The sequence below is a fragment of the Mus caroli genome, chromosome 13 (assembly GCF_900094665.2).
Source record: "Mus caroli chromosome 13, CAROLI_EIJ_v1.1, whole genome shotgun sequence".
NCBI classification, from domain to species: domain Eukaryota; kingdom Metazoa; phylum Chordata; class Mammalia; order Rodentia; family Muridae; genus Mus; species Mus caroli.
The window spans coordinates 141,553-153,680 of record NC_034582.1 but is presented as its reverse complement, the minus strand read 5'-3'; the positions used below and the strand labels follow the sequence as shown (position 1 = coordinate 153,680).

General features: G+C 43.4%; 1 protein-coding gene and 1 pseudogene across 7 annotated transcripts in view; one reads left to right on the top strand and one right to left on the bottom strand.

Annotated features, from left to right (window-relative positions):
* Positions 1-6,248: 6,248 nt before the first annotated feature.
* Positions 6,249-6,617, bottom strand: LOC110308606 (annotated as a pseudogene).
* Positions 6,618-8,297: 1,680 nt separating this feature from the next.
* The window catches only part of Tasor2 (transcription activation suppressor family member 2), a 43,504-nt gene continuing 39,673 nt past the window's right edge, over positions 8,298-12,128 (top strand). For 5 of the 7 annotated variants that reach the window (XM_021180243.1, XM_029468634.1, XM_029468633.1 and 2 more), the window contains exon 1: positions 8,298-8,688. The gene's annotated coding sequence lies outside the window, so the exon portion shown is untranslated. Of the gene's footprint in view, positions 8,689-9,123; positions 9,339-12,128 lie in introns of those variants that run through there. The other 2 variants (XM_021180241.2, XM_021180238.2) reach the window with 2 other exon arrangements.

Below are 12,128 nucleotides of genomic sequence, written 5' to 3'. Positions count from 1 at the left end.
ACACAATTACCAGGTACTCCTTGTGACTCTTGTGACTTTGCACTTCCTTGTGACTCTTAACTGGTATCTTTAGTATTTTCCAACAATGCCCTCCCCACTTCCTTGAGTTGTGGTTTCTCCCTTTAAATACCCCCTTATCCAGCTACTCGGGGCGCCATGGTCCTCTACCCCTGCGTGGTGTATGACGTGGGCCCAAGAGCACTCTTGAAATAAAAAGTCCTCATGCAGTTTGCAGCAAGACCTTTTCTCGTGAGTGATTCAGGGTGTTGCCTCTCCTGAGTCGGAACATGGGGGAGTCCTCACGTTTCAATACCAAGTGTTAATTGACTCACTTGCCTTGGTATCAGGTGTTAATGATAATGTAATTTTGAAAAATTTTCCTCATCTGTTTAGGAAAAAAGGGGCCTAAAGCACTGATGTCACCTCAACAGTCTTCACGTCTGATGTTAAAGGGCTCTTCAGCTCTCCAACTCTTTTCAGCTTTGTTGACTGCAACCCCTCTCCTGGGACTCAGCAGGTGGGTATCCCCTAGGTCTGGCATCTCCAACATCTTGGGATCTTTAACACACTAGGTATTCAGCTTCTCAGGTTACAGAGTGGCCTCTCTGCACCTCCAAGAAGGGACACTCCTGACACAGGCTTGACCTCAGCAGCTCTCCTTAGCTGCAAAGGGAAATTCCACAACCCTTTTCTTGTATTTTTGCCTATAAACCCGGAATCTCCTAAAACTTGGGTCATCTCTCCCAGAAGTTGCCAAGCTACCTGATGGGGCTTGAACCCCTCCCACAGTTTGATTTGAATGAGCGTTCTGTTGATTTCCATCACAGCTTAAGCTTCGCTTTGATCCTTTCAGAGTTTGGGAGCTTGGCTGGGTGGAGTTTTGCCCTGAAGTCACCACTCCCTTTATTTAGAATGAGGCTTTTCTTTAAACTTTTGTCTCCATGATCTAGGGGATTGTTTCCAACCAGACTTTGGCCCTTTCTCCTGGGACCTCTTTTGTTTTTTCACTTTGTTCGGCTTTCTCCTTTTCATTATAGATCTGCATAAGCTGACTAAACATGATTAGGCTGTTCTTAATAGGAAAAATGAGCAATCTGTTCCATGGTAGGACTGATTCTTACACTATAGTTTAAGACTCTGTCTACCTTACCTTTCTGTTACTTTCCAGTAATGTGATAATTACAAATCCGCCATATTTTTGCTACTGAGCTAAATTTTTTTGTTGATATACTGCTTTATTTTGTTGTAGTCACTTCTTGGACTCACCAGGAGACCTGAGTTTAAAAAAAAATTATGTATCTGTTTTGCCTGCACATATGGCTGTGCACCACTTGTGTGCCTAGTGTCCTTGGAAGTCAGAGGAAGGCATCCGATTCCTTGGAACTGGAGTTGTAGAAGGTTGCAGTGAAAAAGTGTATTATGGGGGCTGGTGAGATGGCTCAGCAGTTAAGAGCACTGACTGCTCTTCCAAAGGTGCCGAGTTCAAATCCCAGCAACCACATGGTGGCTCACAACCATCTGTAATGAGATCTGACGCCCTCTTCTGGTGTGTCTGAAGACACAACTACAGTGTACTTACATATAATAAATAAATAAATCTTTAAAAAAAAAAAGAAAAGAGAAAGTATAATATAAAAACAAAATGGTGCATGCCTTTAATCCCAGCACTTGGAAGGCAGAGGCAAGCGGAATTCTGAGTTCGAGGTCAGCCTGGTCTACAGAGTGAGCTCCAGGACAGCCAGGATCCTCCACCCATCCGCTTCCTGAGTTGAGGGAGTGTTTGTTCAAAAAGGACCACCCTGACCATTCATGGAACCTGCTATGCAAATGTGCTATTGTTAGGGGCTTATAGAAACTGTCTTGAGAAATAACCCACACAATTACCAGTATTCCTTGTGACTCATGTGACTTTGCACTTCCTTGTGACCCTTAACTGGTGTTTTTGGTATTTTCCAACAACAACCTCCCCACCCGCTTGAGTTGTAGTTTCTTCCTTTTTGGTGGTGGTGGTGGGAGGTCGAGGCAGGGTTTCTCTGTATGAGTGCTGGGATTAAAGGCTGCACCACCACGCCCAACAAGATTTATTTTTTTTATGTATATGAGTACAGTATAGCTGTCTTCAGACACACCAGAAGAGGGCATCAGATCCCATTACAGATGGTTGTGAGCCACCATATGGTCGCTGTGAATTGAACTCAGGACCTCTAGAAGAGCAGTCAGGTGGGGCATGGTGGCACACGCCTTTAATCCTAGCACTCAGGAGGCAGAGGCAGGCTGATTTCTGAGTTCGAGGCCAGCCTGGTCTACAGAGTGAGTTCCAGGACAACCAGGGCTATTCAGAGAAACCCTGTCTAGACAAACCAAAAATAAAATAAAATAAATAAAAAAGAGCAGTCAGTGCTCTAAACCTCTGAGCCATCTCTCAAGCCCCAGTTTCTTCCTTTAAATACCCCCTTACCCAGCTACCCATGCGCGGCCAAGGTCCTCTACCCCTGCATGGTGTATGACTATGGGCCCTAGAGCGCTCTTGAAATAAAAGTCCTCTTGCAGTTTGCATCAAGACCATTTCTAGTGAGTGATTTGGGGTGTCGCCTCTCCTGAGTCAGAATGTGGGGGAATCCTCACATTATGGGTCTTTCAGTAACTCACCACATGGATGCTTGAAATAAAACCTGGGTCCTCCAGACCCCCAGGAAGCTTTCTTTTTTGTTTTGTTTCCTTCCTTCCTTGCTTCCTTCCTTTCTTCCTTCGTTTCTTTCTACCTTCCTTCCTTTCTTTCTTTCTTTCTCTCTTTCTTTCTTTCTTTCTTTTGTTTTGAGACAGTGTTTCTCTGTGTGTAGCCCTGGCTGTCCTGGAACTGACCAGACTGACCTTAAACTCACAAAGATTCATCTGCCTCTGCCTCCACAAGTGCCGGGATTAAAGGCATGGACCAACACATCCAGCTGAGGGCTTTCTTTCTTTCTTTCTTTCTTTCTTTCTTTCTTTCTTTTTCTTCTTTCTTGTTTTGTTTTGTTTTGTTTTGTTTTTCGAGACAGGGTTTCTCTGTATAGCCCTGGCTGTCCTGGAGCTCACTTTGTAGACCAGGCTGGCCTCAAACTCAGAAATCTGCCTGTCTCTGCCTCCCCAGTGCTGGGATTAAAGGCATGTGCCACCACTGCCTGGCTGAGGGTTTTCTTTTTAAAAAAAACTATTTCATTGACTCTTTGGAGATTGATATCATTATATAATTCCCCCTTCCCTTTCCTCCTTCCAACCACTCCCCTATTCTTCTCTTTGCTTTTTCTAATTCATTGCCTTTTCTTTAACTATTGTTACATACATACACATACACACCACACACACACTCCTAAATACAGAAGTACAACCTTCCCTTTTTGTATGTTACTTATATGTTTTCAGAGATGACCATTTATACTATTGAATAACCAATTTGGTGTGCTCTTTCCAGGGAAAACAATATCTCTGAATTTCAGTCTTCTTTCATTGCCTGTAATCCTGTCTGTACAGTTGAGGCCTCCTGGGATTTCTTACTTTCATGTTAGCTCTACAGTCTTCCCATTCACTCTTCTGCAATGCTCCCTGAGTCTTAGGTGCTAGAGTTGTACTGTAGAGACTGTACATTAAGACAGGACTTCAAAACTCTGCATTTTGATTGGTTGTGATCTTCTGTAATGGTCTCTATCAGTTGCACAGAAAGGTTTCCCTGATATGGGATGAGGACTACAGTTATCTTGGAGGTAGAGGAATAAATATTTATAATGTAGTTAGGGATTGCGCTGGTAATGAGGTGCTTATGGTTCTGAAAGATCCTGACAGAATGTAAAAGGTCACAGAAGCCCTGAAATTGGCAAAATAGATTTCATTGTTAGTAGAAGTAGCTTCACTGATTTAGAAAAATAGAGGTGCACAATGCTCTGGCCGCTCCTTGAACCCCTGTGTCTGCCAATGTTCTGACCGTTCCTTGAACCCAGGTGTGTGCCCACTGCTGCACCTCACTGCCAGGTGTTTGTGATATTGGTTGCTGGGATAGAGTCAGAAAATCTCCCCAGCAACTACAGCTGGGGCCAATCCAGAGTTACTGCACCTGCATTAGACTCTTTCCTTGTTTCCCTCCCATACCCATTTCTTGATAAATCAATCACTTTACATTGTTTAGATCTGGAAATCCCCTACCCCACCTTCTCCTTCCCCCCCCCCTGAGGGCCTATAAAAACTGGGACCCCTTTCCCCTAGGGGTCAACTCCTCTACCCCTGCGTGGGATATGAGTCATCCCCAGACCTCTGGCTTTCCCTGAATAAAGCCTCATGTGGTTTGCATCAAGATTGGTCACTCGTGAGTTCTTGGGGCTCTGCTATTATCCTGAGACTTGAGTGAGGGTCTCCCTTCGGAGGTCTTTCAGTTCTCCAAGATCCATGACATCACCAGCCCTTAGTAATTGTCTAGGTTTCCAGTACCAGTCATGAGCACTAATCTTATTGAGAAAGCCTTAAATCCAATTAGAGAAATACTGGTTACTACCAGTGCTGAATCTGGCATGTCTTTGGTAAGGGTGGAAACATATTTCACTGTGGGTGGGTTTTGAGGTTTCAACAAGCCCTCCCCTCTCTCTCCCTGCCTAAGATCATGACTGAGCTCTCTGCTATGTCTCCAGCATCTGCCTGCATACCACCATGCTCCCTGCCTTGATGAGAAGGGAACTACGAGCAAGACCTCAATTATATAAATGCTTCCTCAGTATTGGTGCATGATGGTTTGTATATGCTTGGCTCAGGGATTGGCACTATTAGAAGATGTGGCCCTGTTGAAGTAGGGGTGGCCTTGGAGTAGTCGTGGCACTGTGGGTGTGACACTAGGATTTGGGCTTTAAGATCCTCATCCTAGCTGCTTGGAAACCAGTATTCTGCTAGCAGCCTTCAGATGAAGATGTAGAACTCTCAGCTCCTCCTGTGTCATGCCTGACAGGATGCTACCATGTTCCCACTTTGATGATAATGGAGTGAACCTCTGAACCTGTAAACTAGCCCCAATTAAATATTCTTATAAGAGTTGCCTTTTGGGGCAGGTGAGATGGCTCAGCGGGTAAGAGCACTGACTGCTCTTCCAGAGGTCCTGAGTTCAAATCCCAGCAACCACATTGTGGCTCACAACCACCCATAATGGAATCTGACACCCTCTTCTGGTGTGTCTGAAGAGAGCTACAGTGTAATTACTTATAATAATAAATAAACAAAAATCTTAAAAAAAAAAAAACCAACTTCAGCACGAGCAGTTAAGCACTTTTCACCAATGAGCCATCTGTCAGGCTCTCTTAAAAAAAAAAAAAGAGTTGCCTTTGTCTCTGAGGAATGGTAGGTGCATGCCTTTAATCCCAGCCCTTGGGAGGCAGAGGCAGGCAGATTTCTGAGTTCGAGGCCAGCCTGGTCTACAGAGTGAGTTCCAGGACAGCCAGGGCTACACAGAGAAACCCTGTTTTGAAAAAACAAACAAAAAAGTTGCCTTTGTCATATCTTTTCACAGCAGTAAAACTCTAAGATATGGTGTCTCTTCACATCAATAGAACAATGACTAAGAAAGGGTATTATAACGTGTGTAAGTGTGTATGTGAGAGGTATGTGTTGATGTGTATGTTTGTAAGTCTGTGGGTCCATATGTACGATGTGTGTAGAAATCAGAGGTCAACCTTGGATGTTATTTCTCAGGACCTGTCCAAATTATTTGTTAAGACAGGGTCTCTCATTGGCCTTAGATTCACAAGTAGACTAGACAGGCATTGTCTGCTTCCTCTTCCTCAGTGCTGGCATTATAGACTGGGCCACCTTCCCCCTTACATTAGTTATGGGGATAGAACACAGGTCCTTATGCTTCTCTGGTAGGCACTTCGCTGACTCTTCTTAGCCCTTGGATACTATGAATATTCTTTGCTTTTTTTCACTTTCAGAGCACACTTACTGAAATCTTTTTTTTTTAAAGTTTTAAAACGAGTTTATTGAAGAATACTCTTATGAAGGCAACCACTTTTGATTTGTCATTAAAAAAAAGTTACATTTCTTTATGCTGTGTACTAAAGGTCATTTAAGAGAACAGAGTCACATGCTTCTCTCTGTGGGACTCTTGGGTAGTATATATAGCACAGTGTTGTCATTTCTGCATCGTGAGAATAAATTAAAAACAAAGACTCTTCTGTTTCTCTTAAAAAAGCGATGAAAATAACAGAAGGTGGCATAAAAAAGTCACATTTCTCTACTCATTCCGTAGTATTGGAGCCAGTATTTTTACCATCAGAGGCTACAATTTTCACTTTATCCAGTTTAATAAGTTCTGTTACCTCTCTGAATTCAACATCATTCAATACAAAGGTCCAAATATTATGGCAGAATCTGTATGTATTTAGAGAGCCCCTGAAATTGACTCAGTTCCTGACTCTCTGAGCCAATGCTGAATTTATAGCTTTATCAAACTGAAGTAGAACTTGAAGAGCAAGCTGGGGGTGATCTGTTGAGACTGTATGAGCTCATCAAGGCTCCCTTGAAGACTGTTCCCCAAAGTTGTATTTCTGTATAACTGATATGCCATGGCTTTAAAGGAAGCAATTACTTTTTCTTCAGGCTTTCATTGATACCCTGAGGGAAAGTGCTTTCGCCACGTGGTAGCAGAGACAGGTAGGGAGCCCCCTGGGACCACCTCCTCGGCTGAGGAAACCACAGCCCTGTGCCAGTTCTTATTGAAATCTTGAACACATTTTCACAGATGGGGTGCTTTCCACTTGTTTTCCATTCTGCTCATAAAGCTCTACCTCCAAGGTTCACTTTCATCTTTGGATTTTGACTTTAAACATCCCATTTTTTTGTTAAATCTTTGGTGTTTTCCTTCTGTTTTGTGTTTTTCCTCCTGTCTTCCACCTCCAACTTCATTTACTAGCATTTCATTCATTTTTGCACCATGTTATTACCTGAAATAACTGTGGTAGCTTATAATTTAATTCACCTCTACAATGAACTCAGTTATGAGTAGCGTCTGTCTTTACCTTGCTGGTGACCATAATTTTTAATTAATTATTATTATTTTAAAAAGATTTATTTATTATATGTAAGTACACTGTAGCTGTCTTCAGACACCCCAAAAGAGGGCATCAGATCTCATTACAGGTGGTTGTGAGCCATCATGTGGTTGCTGGGATTTGAACTCACGACCTTCGGAAGAGCAGTCGTGCTCTTAACCACTGAGCCATCTCTCCAGCCCTTATTATTTTTATTATTATTATTAGTTTTAAGTACACTGTAGCTGTCTTCAGACACTCTGGAAGAGGGTGTCAGATCTCGTTATGGATGGTTGTGAGCCACCATGTGGTTGCTGGAATTTGAACTCTGGATCTTTGGCAAAGCAGTCAATGCTCTTAACCGCTGAGCCATCTCTCCAGCCCAATCCCAGTTTTTAATATGGAACTACCCACAAGTATACTCGCCCACTGAATGACTAAATCTCATCGTAACAAATTTTCAACCATGGCACAAGGTCCTTGGTACTGCTTAATTTCTCTCAGCGGTTCTTATCTATAGTAAGGATAGACTTGAATTGTTACTTATGGTCACCTCAACACTCATATAAATAATAAACTTCAAGTTCTTCTGGAGAACTCCCTCAATGAACTTAAGTTTTGTATGGATTTAACATTCAGCAAAATCAAACAGCAGAGAGATGTGGCACTTGGGTTAGACCAACCAGCATCACCAGAGTCACTGAAGATGACCTTCAGTTTATAGCTAGTTAACTGTCTTTACTCCTGCCAGCTAGGGTTTCGGACGAAGTGTAGCCCTGAGCATTTACACCTTCCTTACACCAAGGGGCTTTTAAAGGCAAAACTACATCCTAGATCGCACTCAGGAGCTGCAGGAGGTGTAGACCAGCAAGCAGTTTGACAGAAAGTAAGTTAGCTGTGACATCTTCGCTTCCAGTCAAGAATAGCTGGGTAATTTTCCATCAAGAAAATCATTTTTAGTTAAACCTAAAATGCCCTCAGCAAGGAGACAAGATGGAAGCGCCTCTGTACTTTTTTGCCCTGTCCCATTACAGCACCTGGTACAGAAAAAGCCAGAAAGCGGCCATGAGTAACCCACAATACACTAGAAGAGGTTCCGACTGAGGAGCCTCACTTCCTGTGCACGCCTTCTAGAGCCTGCCGCCTACATCTCGCGAGAAACCAAGGAAGGCTGGGTCGTCCAATCCGGAGCTAGCTTTGCCCTTCCCCCCCCCCCTCCCGCGCCTTCGCCTACTGGAAAAGCAGGAGCAACGTGGATGCCCGCGGCGGTCGCGCCTGCGCCTTGCTGTCCTCCTTGTGATTGGCCGCGGCGAGGCGAGCACGGCGCTTTAGTTTTCACTTTCTGTCTTCGGAGCTGTGTTTCCTTTCTCCGTGTGCACGAGGTTTCACTTCCGGTCGCTGGTTCCCTGGGGGCTGGAGAGCGGACGCCTTCCCCGCGCCTGGCTTGTTTTGGAAGCGGCTTCCCGCTTGTGAGGCTGTGAGGGGACCGGGGCTAGCGCGCGGCCGGGACACCGGGGCTCGTGAGGCGAGGTCGTGAGACGCGGCGGAGCGAGGGGTCAGGAGGAGAAAGGGACAGGCTGGAAAAGCATGAGGAGGACACCGAGTGCTGAGCTCATCTCTTCAGGGAAGGCGGCCGCGCCGGCGACAGGTAACGCTCTTTCCCTCAGGTGTTGGGGCGTCCGGGGCGAGGACCCCGTGGGGAAGCAAGAGCGTGGCTGGCTCGCGGGGCGCGTACTGGTGGGCGGGCAGGGCGGCGCGGGGGGCCACTGGGCGGACGCCTCGGTCGCCCGGGATGCGGGACCCCCACGCTCCTCCGCTCAGCTCCGCCTTGCAGAAGCTAAGGTTAGACAGGGTTCCCACCGAGCCCGTGGCGGTCGTCCGGATGGGTGTCTGCGCTCCGAGGCCCGGCGCGGTTTGTTTTGTGTCACCCGTCACAGAGCAGCTCCATCCCCCCCCCCCCCCCCATTCTGCCCTCAGACAGTTCCTCATCCCATTTTCCTCCCCCCCCCCCCCCCCCCCCCCCTCAAGGGATGGATGGGATCCTTCAGCACTGAAGTTTTCCCTTGCCTGGGGTTGGCCTAGCTCATCCCCCCTGAGGGGTTTTGAGGAAACCCTCAGGTCGGCGTTCGGGGTTCTATAGAATCTATGGCAACGCACGGCATGGTTTAACTTCTTTATTACGTAAAAGTGGGCCTGCCCATATGGAAGACAGCAGCCGACTGGCTGCAGCAGCGGTGAAGGGATCTGGCAGTAGGCTGGCCCCGAGGTTGGTTGGAGGGAAGCACCAACCGGCACTTGGTAGGACACCATGGCTTTACTTTCAAAACTGGAGCAATTTCGGAAGATCTGGAGTCTCCCTCAATCTCCGTTTACCAGTACCAGTTTGACGCGCCTCTCGTTAAGCTCCTCCCTCCTGTATTCTTTCTGAAGGGAAACTTAGAACTTTCTGAAGGGAAACTTAGAACGGGGAAGCGAATGAAAGTTTTTCCTAAATCTGTATAATAAACAGCCTGAGGGCTCACAGTGTTTCCCCTCAGAAGAGCAAAAGGAAGGCGGGGTGAATATGTCATAGTATAGAATCTGAGATTGTTGGAAATCCTACGGAAGAGGTTTAAGACAACGCACATATACCTGATAGTGTAAGCGAATATTCCCTTATTGGGAAATCGTTTGGTAAAGGGTAGCTCCAGTGTTACCAGTGTATATCAATAGAGAGCCCAAGTTAGGAAAAAAAAAAAAGAATATTTGTCAATAATTAGTTTTAAAGAAGATGATGTTTGTGTGTTGACAATTTGTTTCCTACTTTTTTTTTTTTAAATAAGAAAGATAAATGGCATCTCTCTGGTCCAAACATCTAAGTAAATTGAAATTTGAAAACTGCCAGGAAACTTGCCTGATACTACTTGTTACCTGTAGCATATCTGATTAGCATAAATATTATTGGATATGTTTATCATTTGTGTCTTGTCAGTGGACATTTTTAAGATATTTCTTCTTTGCAGAGCTGTGGTTTTTTTTCCCCTGCAGCTATTGTAAGCAGGTTTTATGTGCTGATAACTGCTTGTAGAATCAAATTCCTATGATAATACTAGACAGTCTGTTAAATGCTGTGGGATGATTTTATTTTTTTAATGTTCATTCCCCTTAGGTATGGTTTTTATTACTCTGCTACTGGATGGTAGCACTGTTTTCTAAACATCTTAACCCATCCAATAATTGGGGGGGAAAAAAATCTCATTTTAACTTTTTTTTTTTTTGAATTATTTATTTTATGTATGTGAGTACACTATAGCTGTCTTCAGACACACCAGAAGAGGGCATCAGATTCCAATCCAGCCGGTTGTGAGCCACCACGTGGTTGCTGGGATTTGAACTCAGGACCTTCGCAAGAGCAGTCGGTGCTCTTAACCGCTGAGCCATCTCCAGCCCCTCATTTTAACTTTTAATCTTTAATAGTGAATAAGAAAGTCAAACATTTGGGCAGTCCGATATCCCTTGTATATGAAATTGGGTCTGAATACTCTCTGCTTTGCCCTATTTTAACAGTTACCATACTGTTTTAGCTATGGTAACTTTGTTTTTCTGTTTTTTTTCGAGACAGGATTTCTGTTTATAGCCCTGGCTGTCCTGGAACTTACTTTGTAGACCAGGCTGGCCTCGAACTCAGAAATCCGCCTGCCTTTGCCTCTGCCTCCGCCTCCCCAATGCTGGGATTAAAGGTGTGCTCCACCACTGCCCGGCTAGCTATGGTAGCTTTATGATAGTACTTTCTTTTGGGGGAGGACCAGGGAAAGCTCAGGATCCTTCTTTGTTTCTTTCAGATGAAGCATCTCAATCTCTATAGGAAAACTACATTGGGATATTTGTTTTTGCATTGTATAGCTTATTCATTGCATTTATAGATTCATTTAAGAAAAGGCATTGTTTTTATTTTTTCCTTCTAAGAATATATTTTTATTATGTGTGAAAATGTGTTTACAAAAGCAAGCAGGCATTTCTGCATCTTTTTATATAGAACATTACAGGTACCTAGAAATAAGATTGTGTGTGTCTTTTCTAGAAGGAAAGTATTCCTTGAACATGGTCTTTATTTCATTAACTAACATATCTTCACCTGTTTTTGAACTTAGAGTCATACTTTATAATCATATTTTGTTTTATGTTCCAAAATTTATGTTATAGCATGTGTCCATGCTCCTTTACACATTTTTTTCCCCTCTAAATTATAGCCCAGGCCACCATTGAATTTGGTATATAGCAAAGGCTGGAATTGGACTCTTGATCTTCCTACCAGGTCCTCTAAAATGCTGGGATTACAAACACACTGCCACGCTGGATTTATGCTGTGCTGGTGATTGAGACAGGGCTTTGTGTATTGTAGACAAGCATTAGTCTAGATCCCCACGTGTAAAAACACTGAGTCTTCAGTTATAATATATCTACAGGTGTAAAAATACTGCATACTCCAGTTATATATATTGATAATTACTACATTAGATGTTAAATTGATTGCTAGTATGTTTAAAAACTAAACCAATTACATCTTGGCTTAAATAACACTTTTGGTGAAAAATGGCTATTTATCTTCCAGAATATATTAGTGATAAGAGTAACATTGTACAATGTGTTTGCAAATTCATCATGTCACCTTTAATTGTTCAAGTTCTGTACTTTGTTGTATAGATTGTTTTAGTTGAAATATATGGCAAAATTGTCTGGTATTGGCTAGCCCACTGGTTGGAAAAGGAAGGACATATTAATATTTTCTTATATAGTTGTGGGGTTTTTGTTATTCATCAATTTTGATAATAGTTTGCATTTATTTGCTTGTTCTTCAGAGGGTTTACATTTGTGTAGTAGTCATTGGAAAATACCACTTCTCTAAATTGCATAATCTTCCAAATAGTAAGTATATATATATACATAACATACATTGTAACTATTATATATAACATATCAATACTAATAATAATACATAGTTTATGTATATACACACATATATATACACATGCATATATATATGTGTGTGTGTGATATATATATGTATATACACACACACATACAGGGTGTCACATTTTTTTTTTTTTT